This window comes from Lissotriton vulgaris, chromosome 10, assembly GCF_964263255.1.
Source record: "Lissotriton vulgaris chromosome 10, aLisVul1.2, whole genome shotgun sequence".
Classification (NCBI taxonomy): Eukaryota; Metazoa; Chordata; class Amphibia; order Caudata; family Salamandridae; genus Lissotriton; species Lissotriton vulgaris.
The window spans coordinates 660,746,606-660,765,872 of NC_141698.1; positions in this window are offsets into that span (position 1 = coordinate 660,746,606).

A 19,267-nucleotide genomic window follows, 5' to 3' on the forward strand; every position below is an offset into this window, starting at 1 on the left:
GTAGATAAAAATATTTATTGCTATCCAAGTGACAGCGTACCCTGCTCATTGCAATTCTGTTAGGTTAGAGTACACCAATGACCATTAAGGGATCTGATAAGTTTATGGAGGAAGGTTTATGCTACAGTTAGTGGTAATGAGAAAAACTATGAACCACAGATTTGGACATCTTCATTCCTGCAAATCCCTATCAGTTAACCTATAGAGAACCTGAGAATACTGTGATCACCGACACCTTCAAACAAAAAATTAAGTCTCAAATAATGCCCTTCTTTTGCTCATCTCGCCATCTTTGCCTTTCTGCTGGCAGCCCAGGCTACCCTGCTACCCATTTCAATAACCTGATAAATGTATCCTATTGCTGGCCCTCATGTCAGATGACATCCTGCTGTAGCTTTATGATTTCAGGGCACCATTTGACCAATCATCATGGGTGACAATTACACAGAACAAGGAGACATTAGGAGTTCCGCACTAGGTAACGCTCTGAAATTATGACTGCAGGCCAAGTAGGAGGTGTAATGGGAAAGGACTCTTCAACATTGAAGACACTGGGCTCCCCATTTGAAAGGGGGCTGGAGGTACAAGAACACAGAGTATCCTAAAGAGCAACCCTTCTTGAGTATAAGAGTCCCACTTTCAGTGTGAAGGGTGGAAGGTTAAAATAGCTTCTCCCCATGTGAGAGAAAGTCAATTGCTCTAATATAGGACACCTCATTCCAGCCTCAAAGACATTCATTTAATCCGATGACCTATTACTAGCAAAAGTAATGAAAGTATGATTGTCAGCCTTGTAGACAGTAAACGTCTTTGAAATAGCTATCATGATGCCCTTAGCGCCATTTATATGGCTTCAGTCTTGATAAATAATTTTCATGCGGAAGACGCCACTAAAAGGAGCAGAGAGCCGTCACATGCTATGCACTTTTTTTAAGGACCAGCAAAATGATAAATGTAGAGTTTGACTCACCATGTAAATTGTTAAATGAAACAGAGGGCTGCTGAAGTTATTTTTTTTTTTCTCTCAGCAACTCAGAAATTTTCTTCTGCAACACTCCCTCTGCTGGTCATTCAATATAATCTGCAAATGGAAAAGTCCACTGTTAGTCTATTAACAGAACTTGAATATTACCAAACTAATGCACCACAACAACAATCAGTTTTTGGTAAATGGTTATCAATCAGTACTATGACGCCTGTAACATGGTGAAAATACATAGCTCAAAAAGAATTCAAATCTCTATTTTATTTTCAACCTAGCATACCTTTCCATCCTAAGCCTCCGTTGCTACCACTCTTTATACAACTTTAGCATCTATATTAGAATGTAGATAAAAATATTTATTGCTATCCAAGTGACAGCGTACCCTGCTCATTGCAATTCTGTTAGGTTAGAGTACACCAATGACCATTAAGGGATCTGATAAGTTTATGGAGGAAGGTTTATGCTACAGTTAGTGGTAATGAGAAAAACTATGAACCACAGATTTGGACATCTTCATTCCTGCAAATCCCTATCAGTTAACCTATAGAGAACCTGAGAATACTGTGATCACCGACACCTTCAAACAAAAAATTAAGTCTCAAATAATGCCCTTCTTTTGCTCGTCTCGCCATCTTTGCCTTTCTGCTGGCAGCCCAGGCTACCCTGCTACCCATTTCAATAACCTGATAAATGTATCCTATTGCTGGCCCTCATGTCAGATGACATCCTGCTGTAGCTTTATGATGTCAGGGCACCATTTGACCAATCGTCATGGGTGACAATTACACAGAACAAGGAGGCATTAGGAATTCCGCACTAGGTAACGCTCTGAAATTATGACTGCAGGCCAAGTAGGAGGTGTAATGGGAAAGCACTCTTCAACATTGAAGACACTAGGCTCCCCATTTGAAAGGGGGCTGGAGGTACAAGAACACAGAGTATCCTAAAGAGCAACCCTTCTTGAGTATAAGAGTCCCACTTTCAGTGTGAAGGGTGGAAGGTTAAAATAGCTTCTCCCCATGTGAGAGAAAGTCAATTGCTCTAATATAGGACACCTCATTCCAGCCTCAAAGACATTCATTTAATCCGATGACCTATTACTAGCAAAAGTAATGAAAGTATGATTGTCAGCCTTGTAGACAGTAAACGTCTTGGAATAGCTATCATGATGCCCTTAGCGCCATCTATATGGCTTCAGTTTTGATAAATAATTTTCATGCGGAAGACGCAACTAAAAGGAGCAGAGAGCCGTCACATGCTATGCACCTTTTTTAAGGACCAGCAAAATGATAAATTTAGAGTTTGACTCGCCATGTAAATTGTTAAATGAAGCAGAGGGCTGCTGAAGTTTTTTTTTTTTCTCTCAGCAACTCTGAGAAATTTTCTTCTGCAACACTCCCTCTGCTGGTCATTCAATATAGTCTGCAAATGGAAAAGTCCACTGTTAGTCTATTAACAGAACTTGAATATTACCAAACTAATGCACCACAACAACAATCAGTTTTTGGTAAATGGTTATCAATCAGTACTATGACATCTGTAACATGGTGAAAATACATAGCTCAAAAAGAATTCAAATCTCTATTTTATTTTCAACCTAGCATACCTTTCCATCATAAGCCTCCGTGCTACCACTCTTTATACAACTTTAGCATCTATATTAGAATGTAGATAAAAATATTTATTGCTATCCAAGTGACATCGTACCCTGCTCATTGCAATTCTGTTAGGTTAGAGTACACCAATGACCATTAAGGGATCTGATAAGTTTATGGAGGAAGGTTTATGCTACAGTTAGTGGTAATGAGAAAAACTATGAACCACAGATTTGGACATCTTCATTCCTGCAAATCCCTATCAGTTAACCTATAGAGAACCTGAAAATACTGTGATCACCGACACCTTCAAACAAAAAATTAAGTCTCAAATAATGCCCTTCTTTTGCTCGTCTCGCCATCTTTGCCTTTCTGCTGGCAGCCCAGGCTACCCTGCTACCCATTTCAATAACCTGATAAATGTATCCTATTGCTGGCCCTCATGTCAGATGACATCCTGCTGTAGCTTTATGATGTCAGGGCACCATTTGACCAATCATCATGGGTGACAATTACACAGAACAAGGAGACATTAGGAGTTCCGCACTAGGTAACGCTCTGAAATTATGACTGCAGGCCAAGTAGGAGGTGTAATGGGAAAGGACTCTTCAACATTGAAGACACTGGGCTCCCCATTTGAAAGGGGGCTGGAGGTACAAGAACACAGAGTATCCTAAAGAGCAACCCTTCTTGAGTATAAGAGTCCCACTTTCAGTGTGAAGGGTGGAAGGTTAAAATAGCTTCTCCCCATGTGAGAGAAAGTCAATTGCTCTAATATAGGACACCTCATTCCAGCCTCAAAGACATTCATTTAATCCGATGACCTATTACTAGCAAAAGTAATGAAAGTATGATTGTCAGCCTTGTAGACAGTAAACGTCTTTGAAATAGCTATCATGATGCCCTTAGCGCCATTTATATGGCTTCAGTCTTGATAAATAATTTTCATGCGGAAGATGCCACTAAAAGGAGCAGAGAGCCGTCACATGCTATGCACTTTTTTTAAGGACCAGCAAAATGATAAATTTAGAGTTTGACTCACCATGTAAATTGTTAAATGAAACAGAGGGCTGCTGAAGTTATTTTTTTTTTCTCTCAGCAACTCAAATTTTCTTCTGCAACACTCCCTCTGCTGGTCATTCAATATAGTCTGCAAATGGAAAAGTCCACTGTTAGTCTATTAACAGAACTTGAATATTACCAAACTAATGCACCACAACAACAATCAGTTTTTGGTAAATGGTTATCAATCAGTACTATGACGCCTGTAAAATGGTGAAAATACATAGCTCAAAAAGAATTCAAATCTCTATTTTATTTTCAACCTAGCATACCTTTCCATCCTAAGCCTCCGTTGCTACCACTCTTTATACAACTTTAGCATCTATATTAGAATGTAGATAAAAATATTTATTGCTATCCAAGTGACAGCGTACCCTGCTCATTGCAATTCTGTTAGGTTAGAGTACACCAATGACCATTAAGGGATCTGATAAGTTTATGGAGGAAGGTTTATGCTACAGTTAGTGGTAATGAGAAAAACTATGAACCACAGATTTGGACATCTTCATTCCTGCAAATCCCTATCAGTTAACCTATAGAGAACCTGAGTATACTGTGATCACCGACACCTTCAAACAAAAAATTAAGTCTCAAATAATGCCCTTCTTTTGCTCGTCTCGCCATCTTTGCCTTTCTGCTGGCAGCCCAGGCTACCCTGCTACCCATTTCAATAACCTGATAAATGTATCCTATTGCTGGCCCTCATGTCAGATGACATCCTGCTGTAGCTTTATGATGTCAGGACACCATTTGACCAATCGTCATGGGTGACAATTACACAGAACAAGGAGGCATTAGGAATTCAGCACTAGGTAACGCTCTGAAATTATGACTGCAGGCCAAGTAGGAGGTGTAATGGGAAAGCACTCTTCAACATTGAAGACACTGGGCTCCCCATTTGAAAGGGGGCTGGAGGTACAAGAACACAGAGTATCCTAAAGAGCAACCCTTCTTGAGTATAAGAGTCCCACTTTCAGTGTGAAGGGTGGAAGGTTAAAATAGCTTCTCCTCATGTGAGAGAAAGTCAATTGCTCTAATATAGGACACCTCATTCCAGCCTCAAAGACATTCATTTAATCCGATGACCTATTACTAGCAAAAGTAATGAAAGTATGATTGTCAGCCTTGTAGACAGTAAACGTCTTTGAAATAGCTATCATGATTCCCTTAGCGCCATTTATATGGCTTCAGTCTTGATAAATAATTTTCATGCGGAAGACGCCACTAAAAGGAGCAGAGAGCCGTCACATGCTATGCACTTTTTTTAAGGACCAGCAAAATGATAAATTTAGAGTTTGACTCACCATGTAAATTGTTAAATGAAACAGAGGGCTGCTGAAGTTATTTTTTTTTTCTCTCAGCAACTCAGAAATTTTCTTCTGCAACACTCCCTCTGCTGGTCATTCAATATAGTCTGCAAATGGAAAAGTCCACTGTTAGTCTATTAACAGAACTTGAATATTACCAAACTAATGCACCACAACAACAATCAGTTTTTGGTAAATGGTTATCAATCAGTACTATGACGTCTGTAACATGGTGAAAATACATAGCTCAAAAAGAATTCAAATCTCTATTTTATTTTCAACCTAGCATACCTTTCCATCCTAAGCCTCCGTTGCTACCACTCTTTATACAACTTTAGCATCTATATTAGAATGTAGATAAAAATATTTATTGCTATCCAAGTAACAGCGTACCCTGCTCATTGCAATTCTGTTAGGTTAGAGTACACCAATGACCATTAAGGGATCTGATAAGTTTATGGAGGAAGGTTTATGCTACAGTTAGTGGTAATGAGAAAAACTATGAACCACAGATTTGGACATCTTCATTCCTGCAAATCCCTATCAGTTAACCTATAGAGAACCTGAGAATACTGTGATCACCGACACCTTCAAACAAAAAATTAAGTCTCAAATAATGCCCTTCTTTTGCTCGTCTCGCCATCTTTGCCTTTCTGCTGGCAGCCCAGGCTACCCTGCTACCCATTTCAATAACCTGATAAATGTATCCTATTGCTGGCCCTCATGTCAGATGACATCCTGCTGTAGCTTTATGATGTCAGGGCACCATTTGACCAATCGTCATGGGTGACAATTACACAGAACAAGGAGGCATTAGGAATTCAGCACTAGGTAACGCTCTGAAATAATGACTGCAGGCCAAGTAGGAGGTGTAATGGGAAAGCACTCTTCAACATTGAAGACACTGGGCTCCCCATTTGAAAGGGGGCTGGAGGTACAAGAACACAGAGTATCCTAAAGAGCAACCCTTCTTGAGTATAAGAGTCCCACTTTCAGTGTGAAGGGTGGAAGGTTAAAATAGCTTCTCCCCATGTGAGAGAAAGTCAATTGCTCTAATATAGGACACCTCATTCCAGCCTCAAAGACATTCATTTAATCCGATGACCTATTACTAGCAAAAGTAATGAAAATATGATTGTCAGCCTTGTAGACAGTAAACGTCTTTGAAATAGCTATCATGATTCCCTTAGCGCCATTTATATGGCTTCAGTCTTGATAAATAATTTTCATGCGGAAGACGCCACTAAAAGGAGCAGAGAGCCGTCACATGCTATGCACTTTTTTTAAGGACCAGCAAAATGATAAATTTAGAGTTTGACTCACCATGTAAATTGTTAAATGAAACAGAGGGCTGCTGAAGTTATTTTTTTTTTCTCTCAGCAACTCAGAAATTTTCTTCTGCAACACTCCCTCTGCTGGTCATTCAATATAGTCTGCAAATGGAAAAGTCCACTGTTAGTCTATTAACAGAACTTGAATATTACCAAACTAATGCACCACAACAACAATCAGTTTTTGGTAAATGGTTATTAATCAGTACTATGACATCTGTAACATGGTGAAAATACATAGCTCAAAAAGAATTCAAATCTCTATTTTATTTTCAACCTAGCATACCTTTCCATCCTAAGCCTCCGTTGCTGCCACTCTTTATACAACTTTAGCATCTATATTAGAATGTAGATAAAAATATTTATTGCTATCCAAGTGACAGCATACCCTGCTCATTGCAATTCTGTTAGGTTAGAGTACACCAATGACCATTAAGGGATCTGATAAGTTTATGGAGGAAGGTTTATGCTACAGTTAGTGGTAATGAGAAAAACTATGAACCACAGATTTGGACATCTTCATTCCTGCAAATCCCTATCAGTTAACCTATAGAGAACCTGAGAATACTGTGATCACCGACACCTTCAAACAAATAATTAAGTCTCAAATAATGCCCTTCTTTTGCTCATCTCGCCATCTTTGCCTTTCTGCTGGCAGCCCAGGCTACCCTGCTACCCATTTCAATAACCTGATAAATGTATCCTATTGCTGGCCCTCATGTCAGATGACATCCTGCTGTAGCTTTATGATGTCAGGGCACCATTTGACCAATCGTCATGGGTGACAATTACACAGAACAAGGAGGCATTAGGAATTCCGCACTAGGTAACGCTCTGAAATTATGACTGCAGGCCAAGTAGGAGGTGTAATGGGAAAGCACTCTTCAACATTGAAGACACTGGGCTCCCCATTTGAAAGGGGGCTGGAGGTACAAGAACACAGAGTATCCTAAAGAGCAACCCTTCTTGAGTATAAGAGTCCCACTTTCAGTGTGAAGGGTGGAAGGTTAAAATAGCTTCTCCCCATGTGAGAGAAAGTCAATTGCTCTAATATAGGACACCTCAATCCAGCCTCAAAGACATTCATTTAATCCGATGACCTATTACTAGCACAAGTAATGAAAGTATGATTGTCAGCCTTGTAGACAGTAAACGTCTTTGAAATAGCTATCATGATGCCCTTACCGCCATTTATATGGCTTCAGTCTTGATAAATAATTTTCATGCGGAAGACGCCACTAAAAGGAGCAGAGAGCCGTCACATGCTATGCACTTTTTTTAAGGACCAGCAAAATGATAAATTTAGAGTTTGACTCACCATGTAAATTGTTAAATGAAGCAGAGGGCTGCTGAAGTTATTTTTTTTTTCTCTCAGCAACTCTGAGAAATTTTCTTCTGCAACACTCCCTCTGGTCATTCAATATAGTCTGCAAATGGAAAAGTCCACTGTTAGTCTATTAACAGAACTTGAATATTACCAAACTAATGCACCACAACAACAATCAGTTTTTGGTAAATGGTTATCAATCAGTACTATGACGCCTGTAACATGGTGAAAATACATAGCTCAAAAAGAATTCAAATCTCTATTTTATTTTCAACCTAGCATACCTTTCCATCCTAAGCCTCCGTTGCTACCACTCTTTATACAACTTTAGCATCTATATTAGAATGTAGATAAAAATATTTATTGTTATCCAAGTGACAGCGTACCCTGCTCATTGCAATTCTGTTAGGTTAGAGTACACCAATGACCATTAAGGGATCTGATAAGTTTATGGAGGAAGGTTTATGCTACAGTTAGTGGTAATGAGAAAAACTATGAACCACAGATTTGGACATCTTCATTCCTGCAAATCCCTATCAGTTAACCTATAGAGAACCTGAGAATACTGTGATCACCGACACCTTCAAACAAAAAATTAAGTCTCAAATAATGCCCTTCTTTTGCTCGTCTCGCCATCTTTGCCTTTCTGCTGGCAGCCCAGGCTACCCTGCTACCCATTTCAATAACCTGATAAATGTATCCTATTGCTGGCCCTCATGTCAGATGACATCCTGCTGTAGCTTTATGATGTCAGGGCACCATTTGACCAATCGTCATGGGTGACAATTACACAGAACAAGGAGGCATTAGGAATTCAGCACTAGGTAACGCTCTGAAATTATGACTGCAGGCCAAGTAGGAGGTGTAATGGGAAAGCACTCTTCAACATTGAAGACACTGGGCTCCCCATTTGAAAGGGGGCTGGAGGTACAAGAACACAGAGTATCCTAAAGAGCAACCCTTCTTGAGTATAAGAGTCCCACTTTCAGTGTGAAGGGTGGAAGGTTAAAATAGCTTCTCCCCATGTGAGAGAAAGTCAATTGCTCTAATATAGGGCACCTCAATCCAGCCTCAAAGACATTCATTTAATCCGATGACCTATTACTAGCACAAGTAATGAAAGTATGATTGTCAGCCTTGTAGACAGTAAACGTCTTTGAAATAGCTATCATGATGCCCTTAGCGCCATTTATATGGCTTCAGTCTTGATAAATAATTTTCATGCGGAAGACGCAACTAAAAGGAGCAGAGAGCCGTCACATGCTATGCACCTTTTTTAAGGACCAGCAAAATGATAAATTTAGAGTTTGACTCACCATGTAAATTGTTAAATGAAGCAGAGGGCTGCTGAAGTTATTTTTTTTTTCTCTCAGCAACTCTGAGAAATTTTCTTCTGCAACACTCCCTCTGCTGGTCATTCAATATAGTCTGCAAATGGAAAAGTCCACTGTTAGTCTATTAACAGAACTTGAATATTACCAAACTAATGCACCACAACAACAATCAGTTTTTGGTAAATGGTTATCAATCAGTACTATGACGCCTGTAACATTGTGAAAATACATAGCTCAAAAAGAATTCAAATCTCTATTTTATTTTCAACCTAGCATACCTTTCCATCCTAAGCCTCCGTTGCTACCACTCTTTATACAACTTTAGCATCTTGATTAGAATGTAGATAAAAATATTTATTGCTATCCAAGTGACAGCATACCCTGCTCATTGTAATTCTGTTAGGTTAGAGTACACCAATGACCATTAAGGGATCTGATAAGTTTATGGAGGAAGGTTTATGCTACAGTTAGTGGTAATGAGAAAAACTATGAACCACAGATTTGGACATCTTCATTCCTGCAAATCCCTATCAGTTAACCTATAGAGAACCTGAGAATACTGTGATCACCGACACCTTCAAACAAAAAACTTAAGTCTCAAATAATGCCCTTCTTTTGCTCGTCTCGCCATCTTTGCCTTTCTGCTGGCAGCCCAGACTACCCTGCTACCCATTTCAATAACCTGATAAATGTATCCTATTGCTGGCCCTCATGTCAGATGACATCCTGCTGTAGCTTTATGATGTCAGGGCACCATTTGACCAATCGTCATGGGTGACAATTACACAGAACAAGGAGGCATTAGGAATTCCGCACTAGGTAACGCTCTGAAATTATGACTGCAGGCCAAGTAGGAGGTGTAATGGGAAAGCACTCTTCAACATTGAAGACACTGGGCTCCCCATTTGAAAGGGGGCTGGAGGTACAAGAACACAGAGTATCCTAAAGAGCAACCCTTCTTGAGTATAAGAGTCCCACTTTCAGTGTGAAGGGTGGAAGGTTAAAATAGCTTCTCCCCATGTGAGAGAAAGTCAATTGCTCTAATATAGGACACCTCAATCCAGCCTCAAAGACATTCATTTAATCCGATGACCTATTACTAGCACAAGTAATGAAAGTATGATTGTCAGCCTTGTAGACAGTAAACGTCTTTGAAATAGCTATCATGATGCCCTTAGCGCCATTTATATGGCTTCAGTCTTGATAAATAATTTTCATGCGGAAGACGCCACTAAAAGGAGCAGAGAGCCGTCACATGCTATGCACTTTTTTTAAGGACCAGCAAAATGACAAATTTAGAGTTTGACTCACCATGTAAATTGTTAAATGAAGCAGAGGGCTGCTGAAGTTATTTTTTTTTTCTCTCAGCAACTCTGAGAAATTTTCTTCTGCAACACTCCCTCTGGTCATTCAATATAGTCTGCAAATGGAAAAGTCCACTGTTAGTCTATTAACAGAACTTGAATATTACCAAACTAATGCACCACAACAACAATCAGTTTTTGGTAAATGGTTATCAATCAGTACTATGACGCCTGTAACATGGTGAAAATACATAGCTCAAAAAGAATTCAAATCTCTATTTTATTTTCAACCTAGCATAACTTTCCATCCTAAGCCTCCGTTGCTACCACTCTTTATACAACTTTAGCATCTATATTAGAATGTAGATAAAAATATTTATTGTTATCCAAGTGACAGCGTACCCTGCTCATTGCAATTCTGTTAGGTTAGAGTACACCAATGACCATTAAGGGATCTGATAAGTTTATGGAGGAAGGTTTATGCTACAGTTAGTGGTAATGAGAAAAACTATGAACCACAGATTTGGACATCTTCATTCCTGCAAATCCCTATCAGTTAACCTATAGAGAACCTGAGAATACTGTGATCACCGACACCTTCAAACAAAAAATTAAGTCTCAAATAATGCCCTTCTTTTGCTCGTCTCGCCATCTTTGCCTTTCTGCTGGCAGCCCAGGCTACCCTGCTACCCATTTCAATAACCTGATAAATGTATCCTATTGCTGGCCCTCATGTCAGATGACATCCTGCTGTAGCTTTATGATGTCAGGGCACCATTTGACCAATCGTCATGGGTGACAATTACACAGAACAAGGAGGCATTAGGAATTCAGCACTAGGTAACGCTCTCAAATTATGACTGCAGGCCAAGTAGGAGGTGTAATGGGAAAGCACTCTTCAACATTGAAGACACTGGGCTCCCCATTTGAAAGGGGGCTGGAGGTACAAGAACACAGAGTATCCTAAAGAGCAACCCTTCTTGAGTATAAGAGTCCCACTTTCAGTGTGAAGGGTGGAAGGTTAAAATAGCTTCTCCCCATGTGAGAGAAAGTCAATTGCTCTAATATAGGGCACCTCAATCCAGCCTCAAAGACATTCATTTAATCCGATGACCTATTACTAGCACAAGTAATGAAAGTATGATTGTCAGCCTTGTAGACAGTAAACGTCTTTGAAATAGCTATCATGATGCCCTTAGCGCCATTTATATGGCTTCAGTCTTGATAAATAATTTTCATGCGGAAGACGCAACTAAAAGGAGCAGAGAGCCGTCACATGCTATGCACCTTTTTTAAGGACCAGCAAAATGATAAATTTAGAGTTTGACTCACCATGTAAATTGTTAAATGAAGCAGAGGGCTGCTGAAGTTATTTTTTTTTTCTCTCAGCAACTCTGAGAAATTTTCTTCTGCAACACTCCCTCTGCTGGTCATTCAATATAGTCTGCAAATGGAAAAGTCCACTGTTAGTCTATTAACAGAACTTGAATATTACCAAACTAATGCACCACAACAACAATCAGTTTTTGGTAAATGGTTATCAATCAGTACTATGACGCCTGTAACATTGTGAAAATACATAGCTCAAAAAGAATTCAAATCTCTATTTTATTTTCAACCTAGCATACCTTTCCATCCTAAGCCTCCGTTGCTACCACTCTTTATACAACTTTAGCATCTTGATTAGAATGTAGATAAAAATATTTATTGCTATCCAAGTGACCGTGTACCCTGCTCATTGCAATTCTGTTAGGTTAGAGTACACCAATGACCATTAAGGGATCTGATAAGTTTATGGAGGAAGGTTTATGCTACAGTTAGTGGTAATGAGAAAAACTATGAACCACAGATTTGGACATCTTCATTCCTGCAAATCCCTATCAGTTAACCTATAGAGAACCTGAGAATACTGTGATCACCGACACCTTCAAACAAATAATTATGTCTCAAATAATGCCCTTCTTTTGCTCATCTCACCATCTTTGCCTTTCTGCTGGCAGCCCAGGCTACCCTGCTACCCATTTCAATAACCTGATAAATGTATCCTATTGCTGGCCCTCATGTCAGATGACATCCTGCTGTAGCTTTATGATGTCAGGGCACCATTTGACCAATCGTCATGGGTGACAATTACACAGAACTAGGAGGCATTAGGAATTCCGCACTAGGTAACGCTCTGAAATTATGACTGCAGGCCAAGTAGGAGGTGTAATGGGAAAGGACTCTTCAACATTGAAGAAATTGGGCTCCCCATTTGAAAGAGGGCTGGAGGTACAAGAACACAGAGTATCCTAAAGAGCAACCCTTCTTGAGTATAAGAGTCCCACTTTCAGTGTGAAAGGAGGAAGGTTAAAATAGCTTATCCCCATGTGAGAGAAAGTCAATTGCTCTAATATAGAGCACCTCATTCCAGCCTCAAAGACATTCATTTAATCCGATGACCTATTACTAGCAAAAGTAATGAAAGTATGATTGTCAGCCTTGTAGACAGTAAACGTCTTTGAATAGCTATCATGATGCCCTTAGCGCCATCTATATGGCTTCAGTCTTGATAAATAATTTTCATGCGGAAGACGCCACTAAAAGGAGCAGAGAGCCGTCACATGCTATGCACCTTTTTTAAGGACCAGCAAATTGATAAATTTAGAGTTTGACTCACCATGTAAATTGTTAAATGAAGCAGAGGGCTGCTGAAGTTATTTTTTTTTCTCTCAGCAACTCTGAGAAATTTTCTTCTGCAACACTCCCTCTGCTGGTCATTCAATATAGTCTGCAAATGGAAAAGTCCACTGTTAGTCTATTAACAGAACTTGAATATTACCAAACTAATGCACCACAACAACAATCACTTTTCGGTAAATGGTTATCAATCAGTACTATGACGTCTGTAACATGGTGAAAATACATAGCTCAAAAAGAATTCAAACCTCTATTTTATTTTCAACCTAGCATACCTTTCCATCCTAAGCCTCCGTTGCTACCACTCTTTATACAACTTTAGCATCTATATTAGAATGTAGATAAAAATATTTATTGCTATCCAAGTGACAGCATACCCTGCTCATTGCAATTCTGTTAGGTTAGAGTACACCAATGACCATTAAGGGATCTGATAAGTTTATGGAGGAAGGTTTATGCTACAGTTAGTGGTAATGAGAAAAACTATGAACCACAGATTTGGACATCTTCATTCCTGCAAATCCCTATCAGTTAACCTATAGAGAACCTGAGAATACTGTGATCACCGACACCTTCAAACAAATAATTAAGTCTCAAATAATGCCCTTCTTTTGCTCATCTCGCCATCTTTGCCTTTCTGCTGGCAGCCCAGGCTACCCTGCTACCCATTTCAATAACCTGATAAATGTATCCTATTGCTGGCCCTCATGTCAGATGACATCCTGCTGTAGCTTTATGATGTCAGGACACCATTTGACCAATCGTCATGGGTGACAATTACACAGAACAAGGAGGCATTAGGATTTCAGCACTAGGTAACGCTCTGAAATTATGACTGCAGGCCAAGTAGGAGGTGTAATGGGAAAGCACTCTTCAACATTGAAGACATTGGGCTCCCCATTTCAAAGGGGGCTGGAGGTACAAGAACACAGAGTATCCTAAAGAGCAACCCTTCTTGAGTATAAGAGTCCCACTTTCAGTGTGAAGGGAGGAAGGTTAAAATAGCTTCTCCCCATGTGAGAGAAAGTCAATTGCTCTAATATAGGGCACCTCATTCCAGCCTCAAAGACATTCATTTAATCCGATGACCTATTACTAGCACAAGTAATGAAAGTATGATTGTCAGCCTTGTAGACAGTAAACGTCTTTGAAATAGCTATCATGATGCCCTTAGCGCCATCTATATGGCTTCAGCGTTGATAAATAATTTTCATGCGGAAGACGCAACTAAAAGGAGCAGAGAGCCGTCACATGCTATGCACTTTTTTTAAGGACCAGCAAAATGATAAATTTAGAGTTTGACTCACCATGTACATTGTTAAATGAAGCAGAGGGCTGCTGAAGTTATTTTTTATTTTTCTCAGCAACTCAGAGAAATTTTCTTCTGCAACACTCCCTCTGCTGGTCATTCAATATAGTCTGCAAATGGAAAAGTCCACTGTTAGTCTATTAACAGAACTTGAATATTACCAAACTAATGCACCACAACAACAATCAGTTTTTGGTAAATGGTTATCAATCAGTACTATGACGCCTGTAACATGGTGAAAATACATAGCTCAAAAAGAATTCAAATCTCTATTTTATTTTCAACCTAGCATACCTTTCCATCCTAAGCCTCCGTTGCTACCACTCTTTATACAACTTTAGCATCTATATTAGAATGTAGATAAAAATATTTATTGCTATCCAAGTGACAGCGTACCCTGCTCATTGCAATTCTGTTAGGTTAGAGTACACCAATGACCATTAAGGGATCTGATAAGTTTATGGAGGAAGGTTTATGCTACAGTTATTGGTAATGAGAAAAACTATGAAACACAGATTTGGACATCTTCATTCCTGCACATCCCTATCAGTTAACCTATAGAGAACCTGAGAATACTGTGATCACCAACACCTTCAAACAAAAAATTAAGTCTCAAATAATGCCCTTCTTTTGCTCGTCTCGCCATCTTTGCCTTTCTGCTGGCAGCCCAGGCTACCCTGCTACCCATTTCAATAACCTGATAAATGTATCCTATTGCTGGCCCTCATGTCAGATGACATCCTGCTGTAGCTTTATGATGTCAGGGCACCATTTGACCAATCGTCATGGGTGACAATTACACAGAACAAGGAGGCATTAGGAATTCAGCACTAGGTAACGCTCTGAAATTATGACTGCAGGCCAAGTAGGAGGTGTAATGGGAAAGCACTCTTCAACATTGAAGACACTGGGCTCCCCATTTGAAAGGGGGCTGGAGGTACAAGAACACAGAGTATCCTAAAGAGCAACCCTTCTTGAGTATAAGAGTCCCACTTTCAGTGTGAAGGGTGGAAGGTTAAAATAGCTTCTCCCCATGTGAGAGAAAGTCAATTGCTCTAATATAGGACACCTCATTCCAGCCTCAAAGACATTCATTTAATCCGATGACCTATTACTAGCAAAAGTAATGAAAGTATGATTGTCAGCCTTGTAGACAGTAAACGTCTTGGAATAGCTATCATGATGCCCTTAGCGCCATCTATATGGCTTCAGTCTTGATAAATAATTTTCATGCGGAAGACGCAACTAAAAGGAGCAGAGAGCCGTCACATGCTATGCACCTTTTTTAAGGACCAGCAAAATGATAAATTTAGAGTTTGACTCACCATGTAAATTGTTAAATGAAGCAGAGGGCTGCTGAAGTTATTTTTTATTTTTCTCAGCAACTCTGAGAAATTTTCTTCTGCAACACTCCCTCTGCTGGTCATTCAATATAGTCTGCAAATGGAAAAGTCCACTGTTAGTCTATTAACAGAACTTGAATATTACCAAACTAATGCACCACAACAACAATCAGTTTCCGGTAAATGGTTATCAATCAGTACTATGACGTCTGTAACATGGTGAAAATACATAGCTCAAAAAGAATTCAAATCTCCATTTTATTTTCAACCTAGCATACCTTTCCATCCTAAGCCTTCGTTGCTACCACTCTTTATACAACTTTAGCATCTATATTAGAATGTAGATAAAAATATCTCATTGCTATCCAAGTGACAGCGTACCCTGCTCATTGCAATTCTGTTAGGTTAGAGTACACCAATGACCATTAAGGGATCTGATAAGTTTATAGAGGAAGGTTTATGCTACAGTTAGTGGTAATGAGAAAAACTATGAACCACAGATTTGGACATCTTCATTCCTGCAAATCCCTATCAGTTAACCTATAGAGAACCTGAGAATACTGTGATCACCGACACCTTCCAACAAATAATTAAGTCTCAAATAATGCCCTTCATTTGCTCGTCTCGCCATCTTTGCCTTTCTGCTGGCAGTCCAGGCTACCCTGCTACCCATTTCAATAACCTGATAAATGTATCCTATTGCTGGCCTTCATGTCAGATGACATCCTGCTGTAGCTTTAAGATGTCAGGGCACCATTTGACCAATCGTCATGGGTGACAATTACACAGAACAAGGAGGCATTAGGAATTCCGCACTAGGTAACGCTCTGAAATTATGACTGCAGGCCAAGTAGGAGGTGTAATGGGAAAGCACTCTTCAACATTGAAGAAATTGGGCTCCCCATTTGAAAGGGGGCTGGAGGTACAAGAACACAGAGTATCCTAAAGAGCAACCCTTCTTGAGTATAAGAGTCCCACTTTCAGTGTGAAGGGAGGAAGGTTAAAATAGCTTCTCCCCATGTGAGAGAAAGTCAATTGCTCTAATATAGGGCACCTCATTCCAGACTCAAAGACATTCATTTAATCCGATGACCTATTACTAGCAAAAGTAATGAAAGAATGATTGTCAGCCTTGTAGACAGTAAATGTCTTTGAAATAGCTATCATGATGCCCTTAGCGCCATCTATATGGCTTCAGCGTTGATAAATAATTTTCATGCGGAAGACGCCACTAAAAGGAGCAGAGAGCCGTCACATGCTATGCACTTTTTTTAAGGACCAGCAAAATGATAAATTTAGAGTTTGACTCACCATGTACACTGTTAAAGGAAGCAGAGGGCTGCTGAAGTTATTTTTTATTTTTCTCAGCAACTCTGAGAAATTTTCTTCTGCAACACTCCCTCTGCTGGTCATTCAATATAGTCTGCAAATGGAAAAGTCCACTGTTAGTCTATTAACAGAACTTGAATATTACCAAACTAATGCACCACAACAACAATCAGTTTTTGGTAAATGGTTATCAATCAGTACTATGACGTCTGTAACATGGTGAAAATACATAGCTCAAAAAGAATTCAAACCTCTATTTTATTTTCAACCTAGCATACCTTTCCATCCTAAGCCTCCGTTGCTACCACTCTTTATACAACTTTAGCATCTAAATTAGAATGTAGATAAAAATATCGAATTGCTATCCAAGTGACAGCATACCCTGCTCATTGCAATTCTGTTAGGTTAGAGTACACCAATGACCATTAAGGGATCTGATAAGTTTATAGAGGAAGGTTTATGCTACAGTTAGTGGTAATGAGAAAAACTATGAACCACAGATTTGGACATCTTCATTCCTGCAAATCCCTATCAGTTAACCTATAGAGAACCCGAGAATACTGTGATCACCGACACCTTCAAACAAATAATAAAGTCTCAAATAATGCCCTTCTTTTGCTCGTCTCGCCATCTTTGCCTTTCTGCTGGCAGTCCAGGCTACCCTGCTACCCATTTCAATAACCTGATAAATGTATCCTATTGCTGGCCTTCATGTCAGATGACATCCTGCTGTAGCTTTAAGATGTCAGGGCACCATTTGACCAATCGTCATGGGTGACAATTACACAGAACAAGGAGGCATCAGGAATTCCGCACTAGGTATCGCTCTGAAATTATGACTGCAGGCCAAGTAGGAGGTGTAATGGGAAAGGACACTTCAACATTGAAGAAATTGGGCTCCCCATTTGAAAGGGGGCTTTAGGTACAAGAACACAGAGTATCCTAAAGAGCAACCCTTCTTGAGTATAAGAGTCCCACTTTCAGTGTGAAAGGAGGAAGGTTAAAATAGCTTCTCCCCATGTGAGAGAAAGTCAATTGCTCTAATATAGGGCACCTCATTCCAGCCTCAAAGACATTCATTTAATCCGATGACCTATTACTAGCAAAAGTAATGAAAGTATGATTGTCAGCCTTGTAGACAGTAAACGTCTTGGAATAGCTATCATGATGCCCTTAGCGCCATCTATATGGCTTCAGTCTTGATAAATAATTTTCATGCGGAAGACGCCACTAAAAGGAGCAGAGAGCCGTCACATGCTATGCACCTTTTTTAAGGACCAGCAAAATGATATATTTAGAGTTTGACTCACCATGTAAATTCTTAAATGAAACAGAGGGCTGCTGAAGTTATTTTTTTTTTCTCTCAGCAACTCTGAGAAATGTTCTTCTGCAACACTCCCTCTGCTGGTCATTCAATATAGTCTGCAAATGGAAAAGTCCACTGTTAGTCTTAACAGAACTTGAATATTACCAAACTAATGCACCACAACAACAATCAGTTTTTGGTAAATGGTTATCAATCAGTACTATGACGTCTGTAACATGGTGAAAATACATAGCTCAAAAAGAATTCAAACCTCTATTTTATTTTCAACCTAGCATACCTTTCCATCCTAAGCCTCCGTTGCTACCACTCTTTATACAACTTTAGCATCTTTATTAGAATGTAGATAAAAATATTTATTGCTATCCACGTGACAGCGTACCCTGCTCATTACAATTCTGTTAGGTTAGAGTACACCAATGACCATTAAGGGACCTGATAAGTTTATAGAGGAAGGTTTATGCTACAGTTAGTGGTAATGAGAAAAACTATGAACCACAGATTTGGACATCTTCATTCCTGCAAATCCCTATCAGTTAACCTATAGAGAACCTGAGAATACTGTGATCACCGACACCTTCAAACAAATAATTAAGTCTCAAATAATGCCCTTCTTTTGCTCGTCTCGCCATCTTTGCCTTTCTGCTGGCAGCCCAGGCTACCCTGCTACCCATTTCAATAACCTGATAAATGTATCCTATTGCTGGCCCTCATGTCAGATGACATCCTGCTGTAGCTTTATGATGTCAGGACACCATTTGACCAATCGTCATGGGTGACAATTACACAGAACAAGGAGGCATTAGGATTTCAGCACTAGGTAACGCTCTGAAATTATGACTGCAGGCCAAGTAGGAGGTGTAATGGGAAAGCACTCTTCAACATTGAAGACATTGGGCTCCCCATTTCAAAGGGGGCTGGAGGTACAAGAACACAGAGTATCCTAAAGAGCAACCCTTCTTGAGTATAAGAGTCCCACTTTCAGTGTGAAGGGAGGAAGGTTAAAATAGCTTCTCCCCATGTGAGAGAAAGTCAATT